This window comes from Solanum stenotomum, chromosome 2, assembly GCF_019186545.1.
Source record: "Solanum stenotomum isolate F172 chromosome 2, ASM1918654v1, whole genome shotgun sequence".
NCBI lineage: Eukaryota > Viridiplantae > Streptophyta > Magnoliopsida > Solanales > Solanaceae > Solanum > Solanum stenotomum.
The window spans coordinates 16775711-16801806 of NC_064283.1; the positions used below are offsets into that span (position 1 = coordinate 16775711).

At 34.1% G+C, this 26096-nt stretch overlaps 2 pseudogenes; one reads left to right on the forward strand and one right to left on the reverse strand.

The window, feature by feature from the left end:
• Positions 1-11446: 11446 nt before the first annotated feature.
• LOC125855744 (bZIP transcription factor 17-like) lies at positions 11447-13248 on the reverse strand (annotated as a pseudogene).
• Positions 13249-13845: 597 nt separating this feature from the next.
• On the forward strand, positions 13846-21993 carry LOC125855745 (bZIP transcription factor 17-like; annotated as a pseudogene).
• The last annotated feature ends 4103 nt before the right edge of the window (positions 21994-26096 follow it).

A 26096-nucleotide genomic window follows, 5' to 3' on the forward strand; every position in this document is an offset into this window, starting at 1 on the left:
AGCTCAAAAAAATATGTACTGATTTTGTATTTCATTTTCTATATGTGTTGTTTTGAATCAAGTCTTAAGGAAGATGTGTAGGTTTTATTTTTTTCTTCTTTGTTTATTTTTGTAGTTTTTTTTCTCTCTATTAGCCTTTTTTAATTTAATTTTGTATAAATTGTATGTGTATTTTTATTTAGGCTCAAATCAGTCATTTGTGACTTAATTAGAAGTTTGCTAACTACTAGCAATATTCAAAGTTTTACAGTTGATTGTTTGAAAGAAATTAATTTTAAACATTTAATATGCCCCTCATTTGGTGTTTATTGTCACTTTAAAGATTTATATTTATAATTATTGTATTTTATTACTCATTACACTCATATTTTCAAAGAAATTTAATCATTCTAATCATATATATATAAAAAAGAGAACCTTAGGCCCGCCTACGTGGCGCCACCACAAATTAGAATTCCCTGTTTATTTATTTATTTACAAAATTAGTCTTCCATTTCATGAAAAGTTGCGACTTTTATGAAAAGTTGTGACTTTTATGAAAAAATTGTGACTTTAATGAAAAGTTGCGACTTTAATGAAGAGTTGCGACTTTTATGAAATAAATTTATAAAAAAAAATGGAACGCACGTGTCCAAATACTAATTACCAATAAAATGTTAATTTTATAGCCCATATGTGTTAGTTTTATGGTCCACATTTAATATTATTTTGGTTTAAGAAATAATTATTAAATTTTAATTTTATTAAGAAAGCTATTTTTTATTACCCTCTTTACCAATTTAATGAAAAGTGGAAATTAACCATTTGGTCCTCTATGCTTATTAAAAGGGAATAACCTTCTCCATCTACAATATTGTAAATAAGCACATGATAATTGAAAGAATTAGATACATACATAAATAGACCAAGACCAGAATCTTTGAGCAAATAACAAAGAACCTGTAGAGTAGCTGCAAGATGAGGATCACGAGGATCTTGCATATAATTGACTCAGATATTGCACTGTAAAGGATAAATCAGGCCTTGTATGAGTGAGATAATTGAGCTTACCTAACAAACGTCTGTATAATGTAGGATCTTTTATGGGAATCCCTTGATTTGCTAGTAACTTGACATTAGGATCCAAAGCTGAAGAAACAAGAGACAAATGTAGAGAATTAAACTCCTGTAGCAAGTCCAATGTGAATTTCCTTTGGAAAATAATGTAGGTTCTCTCACAACCTCCATCCCAAGAAAATAATGCTATTGACCAAGATCTTTAATTATGAATTCTTTGTCCAGAAAGAGTTTTAAAGCGTGCAATTCAGCTTCATTGTTTCCTGTCAACAATATGTCATCCACATATACAACCATAATAGAAATAGAATTGACAGATTTCTTTAAAAAAGAGAATAATCATTCATGACTAAAACCTTTAAAATTGAGAGCAGAAGCGAGTTTAGCATACCATTGTCTGGATGCTTGCCTAAGTCCATAAGTGATTTTTTTTTAGCAAACATACATGATTAGGAGAATGAGGTGCAAGACCAGGAGGAAATTTCATATAAACCTTTTCATTTAAAATCACCATGTACAAAAGCAATGTTCATATCTAATTGAAAAACACCCCATCCATTCTTCAGTGCAACAATTAAAATACACCTGATGGTGGTCATCTTGACTATTGGAGAAAAAAATCATTATAATCAATACTTTCTCTCTGCAAATAACCTCTAATGACTAATCTAGCTTTTAGTATTTCAATACTTCCATTAGAGTGTTGCTTTACCTCATAAGCCCATTTAGATGGCAAAGCCTTCTTACCCGTGGACAACACAACAACATCCCATATGTTGTTAAGGTTTAGAGTTGCAAGTTCTTTATCCATGGCTTCTTACCAACCCAGATGGTGAGCTGCCTGAATATGTTGCTTTTTCTGCATCCATATGATCTACTAAAAGCTAACAAGTTCATGCATACTAGTAACAAAGTTGAGCATGACTGAATTTTTAGAAGATAAATCACTAAAAGATAAAGACTCAGGAGAAAAAGGACTTAAAAAACAAGAAGAAGTCACATCAGTAAGATGAAGAGCATTGCAAATAGTCTTCTAAGTAATGAAAGATTTTATGAGTATAGTTTGAACAATAGGTAAGGTATAAGAAGATATAGGGGATATATCAATAGAGGAATTAATATGTGAAGTAACCTTGAAAGGAGACGGAGATTTAGAAGGACTAGTAGATATAAGAACATTATCAAAATCAGAAGAACAATCAAAATTTGAATTTGATGTGGGAAAAGGATATTCTAAGGGATAATCAGAAGAAATGGTAGTAGTAGAAGGAAATAAAGTAGAAAGTAAACCAGATTGTGAAGAGAAGGGAAAATACTCTTCATGGAAAATAACATTCCTGAAAACTAAAATTTTCTTGGTTTGTAGATCAAACACTCTGTAGCCTTTTTTCCATATGGATATCCTATAAACACATAAGGTGAAGCTTTATGATCAAATTTAATTCTATGTAAAGAAAGAGTAGAGACAAAGCAGAGCAACCAAAACACTTTAGATGAGAATAAGATGATTTAACTTTGAATAAAATCTCAAAAAGGATTTTTGAATTCAAAACATTGGAAGGAAATCTATTTATAAGATAAGTAGCTATTAACAAGCATTCCCCCCAATAACTAATAGGAAGGTGAGATTGATATAAAAGAGCTCTTGACATTTCCAATAAATGCTTGTGTTTTCTCTCCACTACTCCATTTTGTTGTGGAGTGTGGACACAAGTAATTTGATCAATAATTCCTTTGGAAAGAAAAAAAATTAGATTGAATTTTCCCACAACCTAATTCAAAGGCATTGTCAGTTCTGATAATTTTAACTTGGGAATTGAATTTTCTTTCTACCATAAAATAAAAGATTGAAGGATAGAGAAGACATTTGATTTAGTGCCAAGTATATGAGTCCAAGTAGCTCTACTAAAGTCATCAAAAATTGTAAGAAAATACCTATATCCATCATGTGTAGTGGATTTATACGGGACCCCAAGTATCGACATGAATTAAGTCAAAAGTAGCCTTAGTACAAACAACATTAGAAGGAAAAATAATTTTGATTGCCTTGTCATAGGACAAATAACACAAGGAGAAAATAACTTTGAACAAGATTTAGAGACACGAAAAACTCTCTTCATATTACTCATTGGCATATGGACTAACCTACAATGCCATAACTTCTCTTTTACATTATCAAAGAAACTAGAACAAGAAGTAAACACATTTATTAAAGAACTTGAAAAGGATAGACTATGAAGAATGGAAATAGGTAGGCACTTTGTAGAAACTGCTAGCTAACTTAACTTGAAGATATGTAGACCTCCTTGTTCTTTATGAAGTACCAGAGGGTTCTTCATTGAAGGGACCTATAACATGAAACAAGCGTTAGGGGTAAAAACACATATTTTTAAAGTTGTTTACATAATTTGTGAATTGAGATAAGATTGAATCTGAAAGAAGGAATACATAGAACATTTTGTAGAACTAGATTGGATAAAAGAGAAAAAAATCCTTAATTAGTAACCTTAACTTTATGAGAATTAGGTAGAGTTACCATGATAGGTTTTTGCAAAGGATTGAAATTAGTGAAAAAACTTCTATCAAAAGTCATATGCTCAAATGCTCCACTATCTAATATCCAAGAATAATTGTCAACTTTAAAAAGGTAAGCACAAGAATTAAGAACTTGGTCATACCAACACAAATGAGGTTTGTAGATGCGTTATTAGATCCATCATTCTTTTGATTCAGTTTCTGTAAAAGTTGTAGAAGTGGTGCCATATTTTCTTGACCGAGAGAATTCACATCTGAATAATTTTCCATTCCTTGATGAGTACTTTCTCCTGTTCTAAAAACATTACTGGCAATATTGCCCTTTTGATACTTCTTAGATTTAGTGAACTTGAAATCAGAAGGAAAACCATGAATTTTATAGCGTTGGTCAATAATATATCCTATCTTCTTACAATAGTTGCATAACAAAGAAGTTTTCTTACTGGGATTTTTTTGTTGAGTTTTGTAATCATTAAACCTCCTTTCTCCTGCATTACCAGCGAGAAAGGATGCTGATTCTCCTAGATAAGCAGGAGTAGCATGGATTTTCCTTTATATTTTTCATCTTGAATAACAAGAAAATAAGCCTGACCAATAGTGGGAAGAAGGAAAGATAACAAAATATTACTCCTAACTCCTATGAAAGTATTATTTATACCCATAAGAAACTGAAGCAACCTTTCATCTTGATGAGATTTTATACTCTTTTCTTTTGCTCCCCACACACACTCACAACTACAATTAGAAAAAGTTTTTAGTGCATCTAACATCTCCAACATAATTTTCATTTTTGTGAAATATGCAAAAATACTAGAATTTCCTTGAACTACAACATTTAAATCCTTTTGAAGTTGAAAAAATTTGGCACCATTAGCCTGACCAAATCTACCTGGACATAAGACTTTGGCGCTTTGAGAGTACAAAACAGACTCAACAATTTCTTTCGAGTGGGAATTCAGTAACCAGGACAAGACCATGTCATTACATCTTGATCAAGCCTTTTGAAGAGTTATATTAGTAGGAACAACTAGGGATTCATCAATGAATTCTAGTTTGTTCTTCCCTGAAAGAGCTATAATAACAACCCTTCTCCAGCCACCATAGCTCCTACCGTAAAAAAATAGTGCAGACAAGGTTCATGCCGGGATAATCAGAAGGGTGAATGTAGAAAGCATGTGATGAATCCACTGTATTAACTACATGAATTCTATCACTCTTTTATGTGATTTGAGTATTGGATGATTCAACTTCAACCATTTGAGAAAATAGAGAAAAAAAATGAGAGCGGAAGGATAAAAATAAAATAAAATGAACTCTGCTCTGATACAATGAAAAAAATAAATGAAGAACAGTATAAAAAATATTCTTCTTGTATTTTCTGAATGAATAAAGTTATACAATTAGGCTATATTTATACAAGTAAGATTTACATCTAAATGTAAACCCTAAAAGAATATTCACAAGATCAAATGGAAAATGAAAAATATCAAAAGAATATTTACATGACAAAAATATAAAAGGAAAAAGAATATCCTCCATATCTCCTATGTATGTGCAGAATCATCATATCATATCATATATTTTTGTAAGTGGAAACAAAAAAAGTTAAAAGTTGAATTACGGTTTTACCCCTACTATAAATTAAAATGTTATAAAAATATTTAATTATTTAATTTAAATATTCAATTGTATCATTGTAATAAAAGTGTTAATGACTTTTACACTTCCTTAGATTAATTTCTAATTAAAATATCTATTTAATAATATTTATCATCTATAATCTATATGTATATTTAATTTAAGGGTCATCCTCATCATATCATATAATCATCATATTATATTATCATAATAATAATAATAATAATAATAATAATAATAATTATTATTATTATTATTAGTATTATTTATATTTATATCATTTATCATATATCATATATTATTAAAAGTGGAAAGCTGTGAAAAATTGAATTACCATTTTATCCTTAAACTAAATAAAAAAATTAAAATTTAATCTTAAGATCTTAATAAGTAATAATATTTTAATTGTATAAAGGTAGCATTAAAAGTCCAACAACTACAATTTTAAAATATAAATTTTATTAATAATTATTAAACCAAGTGAATAATATTATTATCCAAAAAAAGAAGTGAATAATACTAGATGCACTGAAACCGATTATGTAATAGATGGTTGGTTCATTTGCCAGTAGTTATTATAGTGGCATATTTCTTCGAGCAACTTTCACATATAGCAAACACAAAATTTGTATTTGTATGCTTTAGCAAAGTTTGCATAATTGCGCTCCATAGCAAACATATATATGTATAATTCGCTATACATATACTAAAATAATAGTTGTATAATTCGCTATACATATACAAAGAAGGCAGTTGTATAATTCGCTATACATATACAAAAGAAAACAGTTGTATACAAAAGATCAATTGTATAATCTGTATATGTATAAAACGAGAAAGAGAGAAAGGCAAAAGAAAATTGGGCAGAGAAATATTTGTATTGTATAATTATAAGTGTATAGGACGAAGATATATGTATTTGCATGTGTATATACAATTTTCTCTCGCTTTATACAAACAGAAGCGCAATTTATACATTTCGTTTCTGTTTGTATAAGAGAGAGAGGCGAGGATGGCGAGCGAGATTTGGGAGAGTGGCGAGCTAGATCTGGGAGAGGGGAGAGAGGGGAATGAAAATATATGTATGTATACAATTTCCTCTCGCTTTATACAAACACAAACTCATTTTATACATTTGTGTTTGTATAAAAGCGAGAGAGGCGAGTGAGACTGCCACCAAACGAGAGTGGTGAGCGAGATTCCACCAGGGAGAGTTGCGAAAATAGCAATAGTTTGCTATAGGGTACAATTAAATCAAAGCATATTTATAACATTTAATTTGAATTAATAGTTTGCTATTATATACAATTTTCCCTATTTCTTAATACCAAGTAAAATACAACCTTTTCTCATTCCAAAACCTTTTCTCATTCCTAACATTTATTAGTTTGAAGCTTCTACCTGTTATATGGATGATTGGTTCATCTACCAATAATTATTATAAGATATTTTTTTAATACATAGTAATTTAGATTACAATCCTTTCCCAACATTTCTTAGTTTGAAGTTTCAGTCGATTACACAATTCATTCATTCATAATCATTAATCCTTCGTTATTTGACACCATAGTGTCAAATCACATAATCTTTGTCCAATCTTTCTTCTTTTGTCGGGCAAAACATATTCTTCTGCAACTTTTATTTATTTTTTCTAAGTTTTTTTTTTTTTTACTTTCAATGTATGAACCTCAAAATATTTTTGGATGTTCTTTTGAAATTTGATTAACGAGTTGAAATTTTGTAGATGGAATAGATCATTTGCAGTCTAAAGGTATTGATATTTTCCTTCCGTCAAAGACGATGTCGCCAGAGGTTTTTCTTCTCTACTCAAAGTATATCTGCTCTGTTTTTAATTTTTTAACAAGAAACTAAAATAGTAGTATAAGAAATACACGATCTACCACTCACAATTAGTTTTAAGGGATATTTGAATTTATGTTCCCTATTTTGTCGTTACAAATAACAATAGAATATACATCTTTTTTATGATTTTGAAGGAAAATATCGATGTTAGGATGCAAATCGTTAAAAAATGAATGTAATTGAAAAAGATACCAATATATGTTAGGTAGGGGCACAAAACACAAAAACTTCTTCCTACTTTTAAGTTATTGTTGATCAATTAGTGTAGTACCAACTTCACTATATTTGTAGTCCGATCCAATCATATCTCCATGTTTGTCATGATTTAAATACTACAATCATTTTATTTTTTAGGGAAAATGCATAAGTACCCCCGCAGCCTATACCCGAAATCCCAGAGACACACCTAACCTTTACTAAGGTCCTATTACCCCCCCGAACTTATTTTATATGTAATATTCTATCCCTTTTTGGCCTACGTGGCACTCTCTTGTGGGCCCAGCGCATGTTGACATTTTTTTCGAGGATAGTGCCACGTAGGCCGAAAAGGGGTAGAATATTATAGATAAATTAAGTTCGGGGGGTAATAGGACCTTAGTATAGGTTAGGTGTGTCTCTGGGATTTCGGGCATAGGCTGGGGGTACTTATGCATTTTCCCTATTTTTTAAAATGATAACAGTTTCTTGTGTCATTATAATGAATCACACATAGAGTAGTTCAAGAATCACTAAAAATTCTTTGAAAAATAAAAGAACTCAGTGTGTACTTTGGTTTTAGAGTATGATTGTAAGGAAATATTGACAAAACATTCTACTCTCTTCCTTTGTCCTATTCAAAATCTGTAAATTGTAAAATGTTTTATTTTAATAATTTGGAATCCAACAAATAAACAGAGAGAAAGAAAAAATGGTTTTTTCAAGAGTATAAGATCAAGTATTTCTGCTTAATTTCAGAAAAGAAGAAAGTTATAACTGACTAGGGTATGTTTTCTTGATTGAATTAGTGTGAAAATCGTGCAGTTCCACAATATTCGTGAGCATTGCTATGCTCTTCCATGGAGAAACATCATACGGAGATATGAATACACTAGTATGATAATATTATATGTTTCACAGGAATCACTTCTTTTCAGAGAGCACCATCTTCATTGTTAAACCTCCAAACAGAGGCGTATCTAGGATTTTGAGATGATGGATGCACTATTATAAAAATGCTGATCTATGATATAAATTTGATCGGTTCGACATTTAGGATTTTACTACCGAAAACCGTTAAAGTTTTTAAATTATAGGTCTAAAATTAATTCTTATATATATATAGCAGTTACCACTTAGAGAAGTGTAACCTAATTTTTGAAAGGAAAATAAAACAAGATAAATATAAAATTCAAATTTCTAACCTCGTGGAGAGAGGTGCACCCAGTCATAATCGCATTATGTGATACTTCAAGTGTGGGTTCACACATCTATATTTCAATTTTTTTTTAAAAAAGTCAAAAATATAACACTATTATATATGATCTCGGGAGGGGACCATGGGTTCACGTGAACCCGGTGACCCCCCTTAGATACGCCTCTGCCTCCAAACCCATTTCTTTAGGACGATTTTATTTTTCCCTATCAGGTTCCAAATACCTAAGGCTCCAAGATGTTTGGGAAGAATGATCTTGGGCCACTTGACAAGATGAAGTTTGTGATTTTTGTTGTTCCCTTTTCATATAAAGTCTCTTCTTTAACTTATCAATTTGTGATATTACCTCACTGAGATAGGAAAGAGTAGCATTGTGGGTAGGCTGTCAAAAACATTATTTATGAGTGTAAAAAAAAAATGCTATGTTCTATGATTCTCTAAGGGCACTTGAGTTTAAAGTTAATTATTATGCTAGCAGATGTGATGATTATTATGTTAATATAAATGGGACTTTGATTGTTTTGTGTGTTTCTTCAAAACATATTTATTTTTTAGGAGAAGTTTGAGATTAATTTGGATGATCATTACATGAAAAATAGCTGTGAGGAAACTTTGAAAAATATTATACAATAATGGTGCTACAAGTTCAAATAGCTATTCGAAAATACATGCTTTGAGGAAGAAACTCATAAAATTTAAGTGCCTAAGTTGATTCCAGAAAATTGGAATAGGCTTTGTGATATGTGGGTAAATTGTCCCCTAAATGTCCAAACTTCTTACGGAGGGTTTCGTAAAGGTTTCACTAAAAAAAATTGTCCAAAAGTCATATCACCAAAATATTTGTGGGCTAACACAAACGAAAAATTGAGAAAATTACTTAATTCTTTTAAATTAGACTCTAAATGCCCAAAATAAACTCTAAAATGGTAATATTGTACGTACCGCTCTCCCAAATCCCTACAGAGTGCTATGTAAAGGTTTCGCAAAGAAATCATCTGGAATCCATATCACAAAAATATTCATGGGCTAACATAACACATGAAAAATTGAAAAAATTGCCCAATTCCAGTCAATTGTCCCGTAATTGCCCATAATGGACTCTAAAAATGGTGAGATTGTACTTATTGCTCCCCAAACTCCCTATGTAGGGTTATGTAAGGGTCTCACAAAGAAATCATCCGGAAGCCATATCACCAAGATATTCACGGGCTAACATACACGAGAAATTGGGAAAATAACCCAATTCTTGTAAATTGGTCCGTAAATGCCCAAAATTGATTATTTCATAAAAATATTTGTACGTACTGTTCCCCCAACTCCCTACGAATGGTTCCGTGATTATTTCATAAAAATATCGTCTGAAAGCCATATCACCAAAATATTCATGGGCTAACACAAATGAAAAACTGAGAAAGTCACTGTATTCCTGTAAATTAGCCCCCTAAATGCCCAAAATAGACTCTAAAAATGGTGACATTGTACGTGCTGCTCCTTCAACTCTTTACAAAGGGTTCCGTAATATTTTCACAAAGAAATCGTCAAGAAGTCATATCACAAAATATTCATGGGCTAACACACATGAAAAACTGAGAAAATTACCTAGTTCCTATATATTGGCCCCTAAATGCCCAAATTGGACTCTAAAAAAGGTGAGACTATATGAACTGTTGCCCCACCTCCCTACAAAAGTTTCCATAAAAGTTTCACAAAGAAATTATCTGGAAGTCATATCACCCAAATATTCATGGTTTAACATATACAAAAAATTGATTTTTTTTTGCCTAATTCCTTTAAATTAGCCCCTAAATTCCCAAAATGGACTCTAAAAATGGTGAGACTGTATTTACTACTCCCTCGACTCTCTATGGAGGGTTCAATAAATGTTTCTCAAGGAAATCATCCAGAATCCATATCACCAATATTTTCATGGGCTAACATACATTAAAGGTTGAGAAAAACGCTTAATTCCTGTAAATTGGCCCTAAATACCAAAAATAGACTCTAAAACTGGTGAACATGTACATATTGCTCTCCCAACTCCCTACGGAGGGTTCCATAATGGTTTCACAAAGAAAATCATTTGGAATCCATATCACCAAAATATTCATGGCTAACACACACAAAAAATTGAGAAAATCGCCCAATTCTAGTAAATGACCTCTAAATGCCCAAAATGGACTCTAAAAATGGTGAGACTCTACATACTACTCCCCCAACTCCCTACGGAGGGTTTCGTAATGATTTCACAAAGAAATTATCCAAAAGTCATATCACCAAAATATCTATGGGCTAACACACACGAAAATTTGAAAAATCACCTAATTCTTGTAAATTGGCCCCTAAATGCCCAAAATGGGCTCTAAAAATGGTGAGATTGTATGTACAGTTCCCCCAACTCCCTACAACTCCCTACAGAGGGTTTCACGAAGAAATTTTCTGGAAGTCATATCACCAAAATATTCATGGGCTAATGCACGAAAAACTAAGAAAATCGATTAATTCTTGTAAATTGGCCCCTAAATACCCAAAATGGACTCTAAAATAGGTGAGACCATATGTACTTCTCCCCCAACTCCCTATGTAAGGTTCTGTAAATATTTTGAAAAGAAATCATCCGACCCCATTATATCAACAAAAGTTTTTTTATTTTTAAAAAGGAAGTATGTTTTACAATATTTTTCTCTTTTATCCTAAAGTTTAGAATCCCCAAATTCCTAATCCTGGCTCTGCCTCTACGAATAACTATATGAGACCATTATGATCCTACACTTCTTTCTTTCATGTTAGACTAGCGCTCTTGATTTAAAAGCACTCAAATAGGTATAAATCTTTAACTAGAAAGATTCATTTTATAAGATATACTAGTCATTGAACTTTAGATTATGACCTTCTAAGCGTGAAATATAGAGGCATAGAGAAAATAAATAGTCGTATTTATAAGATTTACTCAAAAATGACTAATGTAGTTGGCAATTCCCGCCTCTCCATTTTTCTTATAAGCACTTCCCCATGAGATGCCATCGCTTTCTCACTTTCCAATACATACTCAATTATCAAGTTCCCGTCAATCTTAACAAGTGTATCATTCCTCAGAACATACAAGGAGGCTGCTAGAGGATCAGTACCACTGCCCCACGTAAACAAACTCATATGCAACCTTATTGGTATTTTGCTAATTGCTTTCATCCTAACCTCCCCAGCCACATTGTGAGCTATAATCTATTCCACCATATTTCCCAGAATAACCAGTCCAATTCACAGGCCCGTCAATAGTCAAAACTCTTCCATGATGTTTTCAAAAGATCCACTCACAAGAATCTCCACTCATAAATGGTTCCCTCATACCTCCGTATCTCACATTCAATAAAGGAACGAACCCACAAAAGAGCAGCTTGAAGAACAACACACCAAAGAAGCTCACACTAGCAACCTTCTTTGTTTTCACCTCACTCTTCTTTTTCTCCACCTTCTTCCTATTTTTTGGCACTGGCGCTACTGCCTGTGGTTTCAACTTTGGAATGGGAACCAAAGACACTTGTGATCCTTATGGTTTCATCATATAAGGTTGTGCTTATGAAATCCGTGGAGGAGGATTGGGATACACCCCAGGGGGTGGCAACATCTGAGGAGGTACACTAGTACCTCCAAGTTGTGTCTTTAGAGTAACATATATTCCACCATTTCATAGGATATCTTTGCATTCAAATGTTGAATGAAGTATTCTTACTTTATCCTCTAACTCCTAAACATAATGCTTTTTTTTTCTTTTCCTTGACAAGTGAGCACTTTCCCTATTCCTAATTAACCTAGCAATCTTCTTTTTGTCCTCATAATTATTAACATTGTCTCTCAAAGAAAATACAGTGGATTTTTGGGGTATGGTTACATTATTTAAGTCTTCACTACCTTTTTCCCTTTTCAACAATAGCTACAGTTATATATATTAGCATTGAGTTTTTGTTCTACAACTCTACCTTTTACTGAATTACTTCCTAAATCGGAGAAGAATGTACCGATTTGTTTGGATCTAACGGATTTTTCAGCCCTTTTGTGAGATTGGAACCACAATTTAGAGATGGCACTTTCAAGTACTCGGAAACATCAGTAGAAACCTGGTACAATGACGGAGACACTTTATCCAAAACTCCCAAACTGCTCCAACTATGAAATAGCCCTGGCAATGACATGTCCATAACTATCACACCTTCCGCTGCTGATTTCCTGTAAAATTGCTAATTTCCTCCGACATCAACTCAACATTTCTAGCAGAATTGCTAAAATTCCCAATCAATTCATTCCCAGGTTGACCAAAGGAATTATGGTCCATTTGGACCGGGTTCGAGCCTAGAGCTTCCCTGAGACAATCTCCCAAGGTTGACTTGAATGTTCCACAAGCATCGTCAAAACTCCCCCTTTAGTTGACTCCTAGGTTGATCAAAGCTATTTGGGTCGATTTGACCCGACTCCAAACCTGGCTACGACCTGAGACAATCAGGTAGGTAATTAGGAATTTGAAACGCATCATTAGCGGTAGGGTTTGGAAAAATATCATCAAATGATGCATCTAAAATGATGTCATCGATCGAGAAATCAATGTTTCGAAATTTCATAAAAAAGTAATCGACGTTTTCTTCATATGTAACAGTCATGTGTAGGGCGTAAAAAGTATGGTCAAGAGGTGGAACTGCAAGACCATCAAAGTTCCTGATGAGGTTCGCTTCATCCGCTGGTGATGGATCGGCCATATCAAGATTTTTTCAGCATTTGTTCACATAACTTCAATATGTAATATTATTACTTTAAATAACTATAATTAACTAATGGGACCATTATGATCCTGCACTTCTATCTTAATTATATGTTTGACTAGTGCTATTGATTTAAAAACACTCAACTAGGTATAAATACTTAAGTAGAGAGATTCATTTTTATAAGATATACTAGTCATTGAACTCTAGATTATGGCCTTCTATGTGTGAAATATAGAGGCATAAAGAAAATAAATAGAGTCAAATAGTTCTTGGATCACATATTTACACCCCTTACTTCATTGAAAAATAACAATCCTACCTCAAGGTTTGATCTTTAAAAGAGGATTCTTGTATGGACATGCTCTTATTGGTAAAATACACATAACCAACTAATCAAACAACCTTACAATTTTTTTTTTTGAAACTTTAAGAATCTTAATTTTTATTTCTAAGGCAATCTACAAAATCTAATAAATCAATCTTAACAATCTCAAAAAATAAAACATTAAAAGCAAAGTAAATGTAAGTTTCCTCTATATTCCTTCTCTGTGTGTCACAAAATCTTTGATCAATTGCTAAAAAATTCTAGATATGGCCGATCCATCACCAACGGAAGAAGCAAACCTCATCGGTGACTTCAATGGTCTTGCAGTTCCACCTCTTGACCATACTTTTTACCCCCTACACATGCCCACAACATATCAAGAAAATATTGAGGATTTTTAATGAAATTTCAGAACATTGATTTCTCAACTGATGACATCATTTTTGATGCATCATTCGATGATATTTTTCCAAACCCTACCAATGATGATGCGTTTCAAATGTCTAGATACATGTTTGACTATCTTGGATCAGAGCTAGGTTTGGACTCGGGTTAGATAAACCCAAATAATTTTGGTCAAACTGGGAGTCAACCGATGGGGGGTTTTAGCGATGCTTTTGGAACTTTCAAGTCAATCTCGGAGATTGTCAAGGGGAAGCTCCGGGATCGAAACCAGTCCACATGGACCCTAATTGCTTTGGTCAACCTGAGAATGAATTGATCGGGAATTTTAGCAATTCTTCTAGAAATTTCAAGTTGACGTCAGAGGAAATAAGCAATTTTGCCGGCAATCAGGCAGCGGGAGGTGAGATGGTTAAGGACATGTCATCGCCAGGGCTACTTCATAGTTGGAGCAGCTCGGGGGTTTTGGATGAAGTGTCTCCATTTTTGCACCAGGTTTCTACTGATGTCTCTGGGTACTTGAATGTGCCATCTATAATTTGTGGTTCCAATCTCTCAAACTGGTTGAATAATCTGTCAAATTCTAACAAATTGGTACATTCTTCTCCGAAGTTAGGAAGTAATTCAGTAAAAGGTGGAGTTGTAGAACAGAAACTCAATGCTAATATAAGAAACTGTAGCTATTTGTTGAAAAGGAAAAAGGGTAGTGAAGAGTCGAATAATGTAAGCAAACACCAAAAATCCGCTATATTTTCCTTGAGTGACAATGTTAATAGTGATGGGGATGAAAAGAGGACGATTAGATTAATTGGGAATAAGGAAAGTGCACACTTGTCAAGGAAAAGAATAAATACATTATCTTGAGGAGTTGGATGATAAATTTAGAATACTTCATTCAACAATTTAGCATTTGAATGGAAAGAATCCTATGAAATTTCGAAAAATGTAACTCTAAAGGCACAACTTGGAGGTATTGGTGTACCTCCTCAAGTACAGCCATCCCGGGGACGTAACCCAATCCTATGCCATCGATTTCATATGCACCACCTTATATGATGAAGTGACAAGGATCACAAGTGTCATTGGTTCCCATTCCAAAGTTGAAACCATAGGCAGTAGGGCCCGCGCTAAAAAGTAGCAAGAAAGTGGAGAAAAGAAGAGTGAGGTGAAAACAAAAAAAGGTTGCTAGTGTTAGCTTCGTTGGTGTGTTGTTCTTCATTCTTCTCTTTGGTGGGTTGGTTCCTTTATTGAAAGTGAGAATGGAGGTATGAGGGAACCATTTACGAGGGGAGATTCTTTTGTGAGTTGAACTGGTTATTCTAGGAAATACAGTGGAAAAGATCACAGCTCACTTTGTGGCCGGGGAGGTCAGGGTGAAAGCAATCAACATAATACCAATAAAGTTGCAAATGAGTTTGTTCACCTGGGCAATGGCAGTGATCCTCTGGCAGCCTCTTTGTACGCTCCGAGGAATGATAAACTTGGTGAGATTGTCGGGAATCAATAATTCACTCTGTATTGGCAAGTGATAAAGCCACGACATATCATGGAAGTGCTGATAAGAAAAATAGAAAGGCAAACCTCGCAGTTCCTGGAGATTTATCAGCTGCTGTCCCAGGAATCCATCCTCGCCTTTATCAAAGTCCTGCATGGGGAGAAAGGACTCTTGGATCTGAGGAGAAAGAGAATGTAAAGTCAACTATGCAGCAGTGGTACCTTGAAGGTGTTGCCGGTAAGTGCTTTTCAATCTAGACTGACTCTATTTATTCTCATCTTTGTGATATTAGTGAGTAGACTTCATATCATTTAAATTCATGTTTTGTTTATTTAGATTTGTCTTTGTTCAACAAAATATGATTGTAATTTCCCTTTTTCTTCTATGTTCGGCTAATAGAATCGTCTCTCTTTCAAATTGGTAAGCTTTCTCCCTATATGGAGGATTATATACAAAACTTTGTTTTGATGAACATGATAAAGATTCCTGGGAACAACACAAGTCCTTGATGATAGAAAGTTGAGCACTTCAACAAATGTTTTCTGGACTTCATATCATTTAAATTCATGTTTCGGTTTTCCTTGCCATTTTTTAAGTTTAAATTCGTGATAGAAATGTATTCTCATAGTATATGTTCGAAGCAAATTTATGGTTCGGAGAAGCCTTCTGCTTTCCAGTCTTTTAATTCATTTTTTGTGTTCATTTGGGCAGGACCTTTGTTGAGTTCAGGCATGTGTACAAAAGTGTTTCAGTTCGATGCGTCGTCTTCTGCTCCAGAAGCCATAGTTCCTGTTACCAATTCTAGAGATATATCTATGGAACTCCACAGAAATAGAAGGATCCTCAATCGTCCTCTAGTTTCCCTTTCAAGACCCTCTCACAACATTTCTGAAGAACAAATTGGGACAAATGGAAAGTAAGAGAACTTCAGCGGGAACAATTAACTTTTTTCCATGGTCGTATCTGAAGTTCTCTTGCATTCCATTTGTTCAAGTTTGTTCTTCAGAAATGTTGAGGATCCTTCTATTTCTGTGGACACGCGTAAATTTCTACCTTTCTTCCATGTGTATTTCTAGCATTGGTAATAAGAACTATGGCTCCTAGCAGAAGATGACACATCAAACTTGAACACTTCCGTACAACATGTCTGAACTCATCAAAGGTCCTTCTACTCAAATGAACAGAAAAAAAACAAATAAAAAAGACTACAAAGCGAAAGGCTTCTCCAAACCATAAATTTTCTTAGGACATATACTATGGCGATGATACAGTGAGGTCAGATATAGAATTAAGGGACTGTACGAGAAAAAAAACCCTTCCTAGCAACTCAAAATGCATAAATTCTCAAAGCTAACATGTGAAAGAGAAGAAATTGATAACCAGATTTGCTCCCCTAGAAAGTTGTTTAATGTGTAATAGCTAGAGGAATACATTTCTATCATCAATTTAAACTTATCAAAAAAAAAGGGCAAAAGAAAAGCAAAACATGAATTTAAATGATATGAAGTTCAGAAAACATTTGTTGAAGTGCTCAACTTTCTATCACCAAGGACTTGTGTTGTTCACATGAATCTTTATCATGTTCATCCAAACAGCGAGACGACTCTGTTAGGTAGCCGAACATAGAGGAAAAAGGGAAATTACAATCCTATTTTGCTGAACAAACACAAATCTAAATATGCAAAAGCAAAAAAACAGAACATATCTAAAAATAGTTGGCAAATTACCTGGGTAAATTAAAGCTTGGAACGTCTGTGAATTAAGCGTAGTAAACACAGATGCAAGAAATCACAGCAAGAGCCGGCACAACAGGCAAATCTGTTCACAACATTTGAAAAAACAGAGAAGTCACCTCAAATATCAACCCTAAAGACAAAACGGGAAAGAACTTTATACAATAGAGGGAGAAAGCTTACCAATCAAAACTACTGACAAATAGAGATTAGAGAGACATCTGCTGGATATTTGATTTGTGCCCTTTTGAGTCAAAAATTAAGGAATTAAAAATATGACTTGATATAAGAGTAGTTTTATTTTTTTTCTAAAATCCAATTATACACAATTTGAAAAAGAAGCAAACTTTACCAACCACATTTTCACAAGTTACAATTATATTGTTCTAATTTTTCAGATTAAGAAATTTAATAATTTACTTTGTATATGTTTTGTTTTGTATTCAGTTTAACGGTAGCCTAAATCTTATAAATTTAATATATTGAACGTTGATATTTCAATGAAAGTGTTTGTATTCATGTGAATTTTAAGGTCCTTTTGAAGATTCCTATTCATTTAACATTTTCAAGTTTTAGCTTATCACATAGGTAAGTGAAATATATTTGATCTGTTTTTTAATCATTATATAGTTGTAAAAAAAAATCCGTATAAAATGAAAGAGCCGACTAAAACCGAAATAGTAAAAACCAATTTTATGTTGCTTTGGTTTGGTTTTAAGATTTAATAAACTGACATAATTAATTTCGTTATTCTTCTTATGAAAACCAAACCGACCGATATACACCCCTAATCATTATGATTAAATAACTGCCAAATTTTTGACACAAAACATTCTAATGAGTAGAGCTATATGTGGTATCTTCCCAATTTGAAAAAACAAAAAAAATTGATATTTAATTATTTTAAGGTATAAATTCAGAAACAATAACGAATTACCTAACTAACTAATTTTTGTCCTAAACTAACACATGTCTTTCTCCCGTGATTCTTGGCTTAATTCTAGGATAAACTAAATATCATTAATATTAACTAGTGAAGTGTACGTATTTTGCACGTGTGTATCGCGTTAACTAATAATAAATGAATATAAAAAGAACAAATTATTGTGCGTATGATATTTATTAAGTACAATTTTTTAAAAGAAATAACGTAGATTTTAAAAGATAAAAAGTGTTACATAAAGGGTGTAACACCCCAAAATCCATAGCTCAGGTTAGACTAGGGAAAAGAACAGAAGATTGCTGAAATCTGTAGAATTTTGTGTTTCACAGGAACCATCTACGAGCCGTAGAAGGAACCATGAGTCATACATAGGTCTCGTAGTTGAGACTTCAGAAATTAGGAAAATTGTGTCATTGATTACGACTATGGCAAGATGATCATCTATTGTCTAAGTTAATGGTAACACTAGCTAGATTGACACGTCTTTTAAAGTATTTGATGCATTGTTAGATGGGCAATGAAATATTTCATAGACAATGGCAGATTTAGTAGTAGATTAGAAGTTAAAATGGTTATTTCTATATAATCAAGTAAACTCATGTTGTTTACTATTTTTTTACTATAGTCGCCCCAATCCCTCTAGAAAAATACTACTGGTGTATGGATTTTTTTGGTTATTTTTGTTGTGATCCTCGCTCTATCAATAATTTTGTGAAAGGGGTCATCCATTTCTTTTGGGTGGAACCAGCTCGATCAGGTCTACTAGTTCTAGCGGCTGCTGCTTCATCAGCTGTAGTTCTGACCCTGCTCCACCAGTTGTTCCAACAATACTATATGAAAGAAACTCTTTGACAATTAAAAAATACTAACGTGATTTTCGGAAAGGTATATCTGATCCTTTTCAATTATACTCATAAAGTCATAAATATCTTACATGTCAAACAGTATTACTTTTTAAAAAAATAAGTTTATTTATGATTTAATTCAATTTAGGATGGCTGGCTCGAATTATGCACCACTACATTCAAATATATGTATTATACCAACCCAAGTAGATAGTTAGCTTGAAAAATCTCTTTCAAATCACCTCCCTGTAGCTCTCAAGGTCCAGCTATGGAAAAATTTGGAAGAATTCATATTTTGAGAAATTTCATAAAACTGCCAGGCCATTGGTCCTCACGATCGTGGTTGCCCTTCCGCGATCACAGAGACCAAAAGAACTAACCTTTTGCGAACGCAGCCACCACTCCATGAACTCGAAGGTCTTCACCCTGACCCTCCGCGAAGGCAGCCTAGACCCCACGAACGCGAGGGTCAACTAATCTAGCCCTTCGCAAACGCAGAGGCCATCCCACCATACCCTTTGTGAATGCAGCCAAGCTATGCGAACGCTAAGGAGATACCTGCAGCACTAGAACACAACAACAATCAAGACATAGAAACATTCACTGAAAGGGTCCTCAAGATTCGTTGGGAATCTCATGCACACAAACCAAATATATACCCAACTAAACTTGATGTTCTAGACTCAATGAAACCATCAAAAAATTGATTTGGGGTCTCCTTGACCCGAAACTCGTTAAAGTCACAATAAACTAAATTTTACTAAAAAATATTAATTAACGCCCTTGGAACCTCTGAAAATCTAACCAATAGCTCGCCTAGGCCTAAAATCACCATTTGAGTCCAACAGAATAGTTGGAAATCCAATCCGAGGGTCCGAACTTGAAATGCTAACCAACATCCTAAATACACTTAAACTTACAACTCAATAGCTCAAATCGACGTAAACACTTCAAAACTAAAATCAACAACACTCTTGACCAAATTCTACATTTTGGAGCTGTTGGAACTGACATAATTCCACTCTGAGACTCAACTTCGGTTGTCGACAGAAAACAACTTTTAACAACTTAAAGTCTTCAATAGTCTAAAACCTCCAAACACCACAACTTTTCGATCCAATCTCAAAACTGTTAACTTATGATATTCTGAATAATGACAAGCTAACTCATAATCTACTCGCAGGAAATCAAAAAGGAAGGAAATCGAGCAGCCTGCAAATCAAGAAGGTATTATGGAAAATAATATCAAGAAGATAAATCAAGACAACCAGAATCTCAACCAGGATTCATGGAGCCACGCATGGAAGGCAAGAAAAGTCCAGTCAATCAGTACAAACATTTGAAGAAGGAAAGAGCATATTTGTCAATCAGTCATAGAAGAATACATTCTGAAGTTTACCAATATCAGCCAAGATTCAAGGAGATCATCTAACAAAGGAACGAATTGATTTAATTTTTCAATCAGTCATAGAAGAATATATTCTGAAGTTTATCAGTATCAACCAAGATTCAAGGAGATCATCTAACAAAGAAAGGAATTGATTTAATCATGCACATATCTAATATGGACATGATTCAGCAAATCAATCAAAATAAATCAAGGACTCAATTTAAGGATCCTTGATTTGAACACCCTTGGGTTTCCATAATAGAGCAGTAGCCGTCCACATCTATATAAACCTCTCTTAGCCATAGTTGTGAAGTACACACTTCACTTGAACTTATATTGTAATCTTCTTTTATTTTTCATAAAACTTTGTACACACTTGAGTGAACAATTGAAAAGAAAAGAGAAAGAAAGATCTGAGTGTAGGTTATATAGGTAGAGGTTGTGTCGAAGAAGAAGTTATGATTTGTATATCAGACAGGGCTCTCAATTGTTGCAACACCCAAGTTCTCAACAAGCTCTAAAGGAAACCCTTGAAACCCAAGGGGACTGGACAAGGCACCACATCGATGTTTCGAACCAGTATAAAAACTATTTGTGTTATTTACTTACTGCAATATTTATTACTATTTATCTATTCTACTAACGTGTAGGTGAGTCGACTAACCATTACAGGAAGTCGACTGAAGGACATTTTAATTCACCCCCCCTCTTGACTTTCAATTGGCCTTAGAGTAGGTCTCACCTTTTAAGTGTTTAACCACACGTGAGCAAAGATCCAATGGCACACTATCAGATTCCTGGTGCTCTTCTTCAAGATGGACATTATTCACACCGACCACCATACTTCAATAGACAACATTACTCTCACTGGAAAGATAGATTCAAAATCTTTGTCTTTTCAAATGATCACTAGGCATGGATAGTGATCAAGAAGGGTCCAAAGCCTATTCCTGGACTGACTGACAAAGATGGCACTGAAAAACCCTTTGATGCTGAATCATTTGACATCACTAAGGAACAACAAGAGGTAATTCAAACTAATGCTAAAGCTATAAGTTTGTTATATTATGCAGTGAGCGGAGCTGAATATGACAAGATATCAACATGTAAAACTGCAAAAGAAATGTGGGACAAACTATAAGTGACTTATGAAGGAACCACCAAGGTGAAGGAGGCTCGGACCAGTTCATTAGTAAATGAATATGAATTGTTCAAAATAGCCGAAGATGAAAATGTAGAAACTATGTTCTCAAGATTCAGTAAAATTGTTTGCGAACTCAAATCACTTGGAATGGTGTATTCAAATGGACTTCAAGTTAGAAAACTTATCAGAAGTCTTCCCAAAGCTTCGGAAACTAAGGTTGCCATTCTTGAAGATAGAGATCTGCAGAAAATGACATACGATGAACTTCAAGGCAACTTGATGGCCTATGAACATAATCATATCAACAGGTACAATAAAGATGATAAAAAGAAAATTGTGGCATTTACAGCTGAGACATCTGAAATTGGAGAAGAAGTCGATGAAAATCAAGACGAAGGAATGACTCTTATAAATCGAGGAGTGAGACAAATGCTTAGACAAAGAGGACATCGACCTCAATAGGACTTTAAGAACTATGATTTCAAAAGAAATGATGATCGCTACTACTATTGTGGAAAACTAGGACACATCAAACAAAACTACCCAGAACGGAGAAGAAGAAACAAGGACCCTAAGAGTCTCGGAGCATGGGATCAAGGAGAAACAATCGACGATGATCATGATGAAATGGCCAATCTATGTTTCATGGCACTAGGTGAAACAAGTGAGGTAAGATCCTTTAGCTGTTCTAATTGTAATGTCTTACTAAATTCTTTAGACATGGTTGTTGATGAATTACAGAAGGTTATTGACGAATACAATAAAATCACTCAAGAAAAGAAAGATTGGCAGATTCTTCTCGAAGCAAGTTAGGTTGAAGTCGACTTACTAACAGAAGAATTAGAGAAAGTCAAAATGCAGTTGAACAACATCAGAAAGTCTCCAAGTCGTAGTTCTATCCGATCTAACAGAACTACGCTCTATAGAAGAAACTCTTCTAGTTGTAGTTCCAACATCTCAAATAGATCAAATTCTAAATCTTATTCTCCTGAAATTTCTACTAAAATTACTTGTTTCACTTCTGGTGATCTTGGTCACAAATCTTTTAATTGTAGAAAATATTCTTCTGGAAAGTGGATTTAGAGACCAAAAGTTACTAATCATCAAGGACACAAAAATGCTTGGGTACCTAAAAGAAACTAATCTTATTGTTTAGCAGGACCAATCCAAGAAAACCTACAGAAAAGGAATGTGGGTACTTGACAGTGGATGCTCCAGACATATGCGCGGAAAGAAAGAAAACTTCAATACTATAAAAAGAATAGATGGGGGATGTGTCAGATTTGCAGGCAATGCTAAAGGGGAAGTAAATGGAGTCGGGACTATTACACTCAGCTCATTATGCAATCTAATCGAAGTGTATCTAGTTGAGGGACTCAAACATAACCTTCTCAGCATTAGTCAACTATGTGATGCTGATTTCAAGTTACTTTCAACACAGCCAGCTGCATCATCAAACATCCTGAGAAAAAAGCTAACTCTTATCGGAGATCGAGTTAATAACATTTATGTTTTAAATAATATTGATTTTACATCTCTTACTTGTCTTACTGCAGTTTCAAGCGATCATTGGATATGGCATCGAAAGCTTGGACACGCAAGTATGCATGCTTTTGAAAAACTTTCTAGAATTGAACTAGTCATTGGTCTACCTAAACTTAAGTTTAAGAAAGATCATATTTGTGACGCATGTCAATTGGGTAAGCAGACTCGTTCATCCTTTAAAGGAAAAGATATTGTAAGTACTTCTAAACCCCTTTAGCTCCTTCACATGGATCTGTTTGGTTCTACTCGAACTGCTAGCATTGGAGGTAAACGATATGCATTCATAATTGTTGATGACTTCTCAAGGTTCACATGGGTAATATTTCTCACTCTTAAAAATGAAGCTTTTGCTAACTTTGAAGTTTTTTGTAGAAAAATTCAAAGAGAAACAGGTTACTTCATCACAACTATTCATAGTGATCATGGTGGTGAATTCGAGAATAAAGCTTTTGAAGAATTCTGCGCTCAAAATGGTTTCACTCAAAACCTCTCTTCACCCAGATCTCCTCAACAAAACGGAGTTGTAGAAAGGAAAAATCGCTCACTACAAGATACAACAAGAACTATGCTTCTCGATCGAAATCTTCCCCATCATTTTTGGGCAGAAGCTGTAAGTACTCCTTGTCACATTCTTAACAGGTGTCTTATCAGACCTATACTAAAGAAGACTCCATATGAACTATGGAGAGGTAAGAAACCAAACATCAGATACTTCCATCCATTTGGATGCAAATGCTTCATCCACAATAACGGTAAGAACAATCTTGGTAAGTTCGATCCAAGAAGTAACAAAGGTATTTTTCTAGGTTATGCTCCCATTAGTCGGGACTTTCGTGTTTTTAATAAAAGAACTTTAAGTGTTGTAGAATCTGTTCATGTGGTATTTGATGACACTAGTCCAAGAATACAAGAAAGTGAAGCAGGCAAGGATGAAATTGATTCATTCAAACCAGCAAAAGATATTCCAAAAGTCTCCACTGAAAATCTCACTGAAGCGCCCGCTACTGCAGAAACAGAGTCGACTACTCCAGCTGACAAAGTAAATATTCCCAGGGAATGGAGACACAATGCCAACTATCCTGAAAACTTCATTCTGGGAAAACCAGATGACAAAATCCAGACAAGATCCTCTCTCAAGAAACAAGCTTCATTGGCTCTCATATCCCAAATGGAACCAAATCGAATTAATGAAGTAATGGAAAATGAGTCATGGATATAAGCAATGAAAGAAGAACTTGATCAATTTGAAAAGAATCAAGTGTGGACTTTTATTGAAAAACCTAAGAACTATTCAGTAATAGGAACCAAGTGGGTATTTCGCAACAAATTGGACGAAAACGGAAAGGTTATTCGGAATAAAGCCAGGTGAATTTGAAATGAGTCTTATGGGCAAGCTCTCATTCTTTCTCGGTCTTCAAATTAAGCAGTTAGATAAAGGAATTTTTATAAATCAAGGTAAGTATGCAAAAGAGTTGATCAAAAAGTTTGGAATGGAAAAGGGTAAAGCCTTTGGAACTGCCATGAGTCCCTCCACTTGTCTAGAATCCGATATAACAGGAAAAGCAATTGACGAAAAACTTTATCAAGGAATGATCGAGTCTCTATTATATCTCACTGCTAGTCGACTAGACATCATGTTCAGCATTTGCAAATGCGCACGATTTCAATCCGCTCCAAAGGAATAACATCTCACCGCTGTGAAACGAATCATTCGATATCTCATTGGAACCTCTGATATGGGATTATGGTATCCTTTTTCTGAAAGTTTTGATTTAATTGGATATTCAGATGTTGACTTTGCAGGTGATAAAAATGATAGAAAAAGCACCATTGGAACATGTCAGTTTTTGGGGAAATCTCTTATTTCCTGGCATAGTAAGAAATAGACCTTCGTTGCCCTCTCAACTACTGAATTTGAATATCTGGCTATCGGAAGTTGTGGCACTCAACTACTTTGGATGATGCATCAACTCCTGGATTATGATCTATCCTTTGAGGGAGTACCCATTTTTGTGATAATACTAGTGCTATTAGTTTATCTAAATATACTGTGCATCATTCCAGGGCTAAACATATAGACATCAAGCATCATTTTATTCGTGATCATGTTGAAAATGGTGATTTTGTGCTTGAATTTGTTGATTCTGAAAATTAGTTAGTCGATATCTTTACAAAACCTTTGCTAATTGAGGAAAGATTTTGTTTCCTTCGAGAATGTCTTGGTATTACTGTACTTATTAATTAATCTTACCGGTTTTCCTGTGTTGATTGATGCTACTTATGACACTCATACTTTCTCAAGCATGAGGACACCCTTGGAAGGGCTCTTCAGCTACACAAGGACTCCAACACAAATGCTGAAAGGACTTAAGAAGGATGTCATTCGCTCGGTTAATACAACTCTCAAGGAAGTCAACTCCATCAAAACTGGAGCTAACTCTGCTCATAATGAGTTGGCTGTGTTAATGCACAACTCTCACTCTACCTTCTTTAAGACTATTGAGCACTCTCTTAACACTTTCTGCAGGAATGTGCTGACCACTTTGAAATACTTTCTTGGTGATTGTTAAGACTAATTTTTTTCAATCAGTTTGTGGAGATATGTCTTCATTTCTTTTGGACTATAATTTCGGGGTTTCTAGCCCTATACTCTTTGCTTGTATATTTGTTTTTGCCTATCTTGTTTGTTGTTTTTGTTTGTTTTCCTTTTTGATTATGTCAAAGGGGGAGAAATCTAGACACGGCATATAGAAAGGGGAAGCATACAGAAAGGGGGAGCAAACGGATGTCAGTCAATCTAAGATACATCAAATAGGGAAGTTAAATTAAACTTGTATTAGTTATAGTTGTCATTATCAAAAAGGGGGAGATTGTTAACTTATGATATTCTGAATAATGACAAGCTAACTCATAATCTACTTGCAGGAAATAAAAAAGGAATGAAATCGAGCAGCCTGCAAATCAAAAAGGTATTATGGAGAATAATATCAAGAAGATAAATCAAGACAACCAGAATCCCA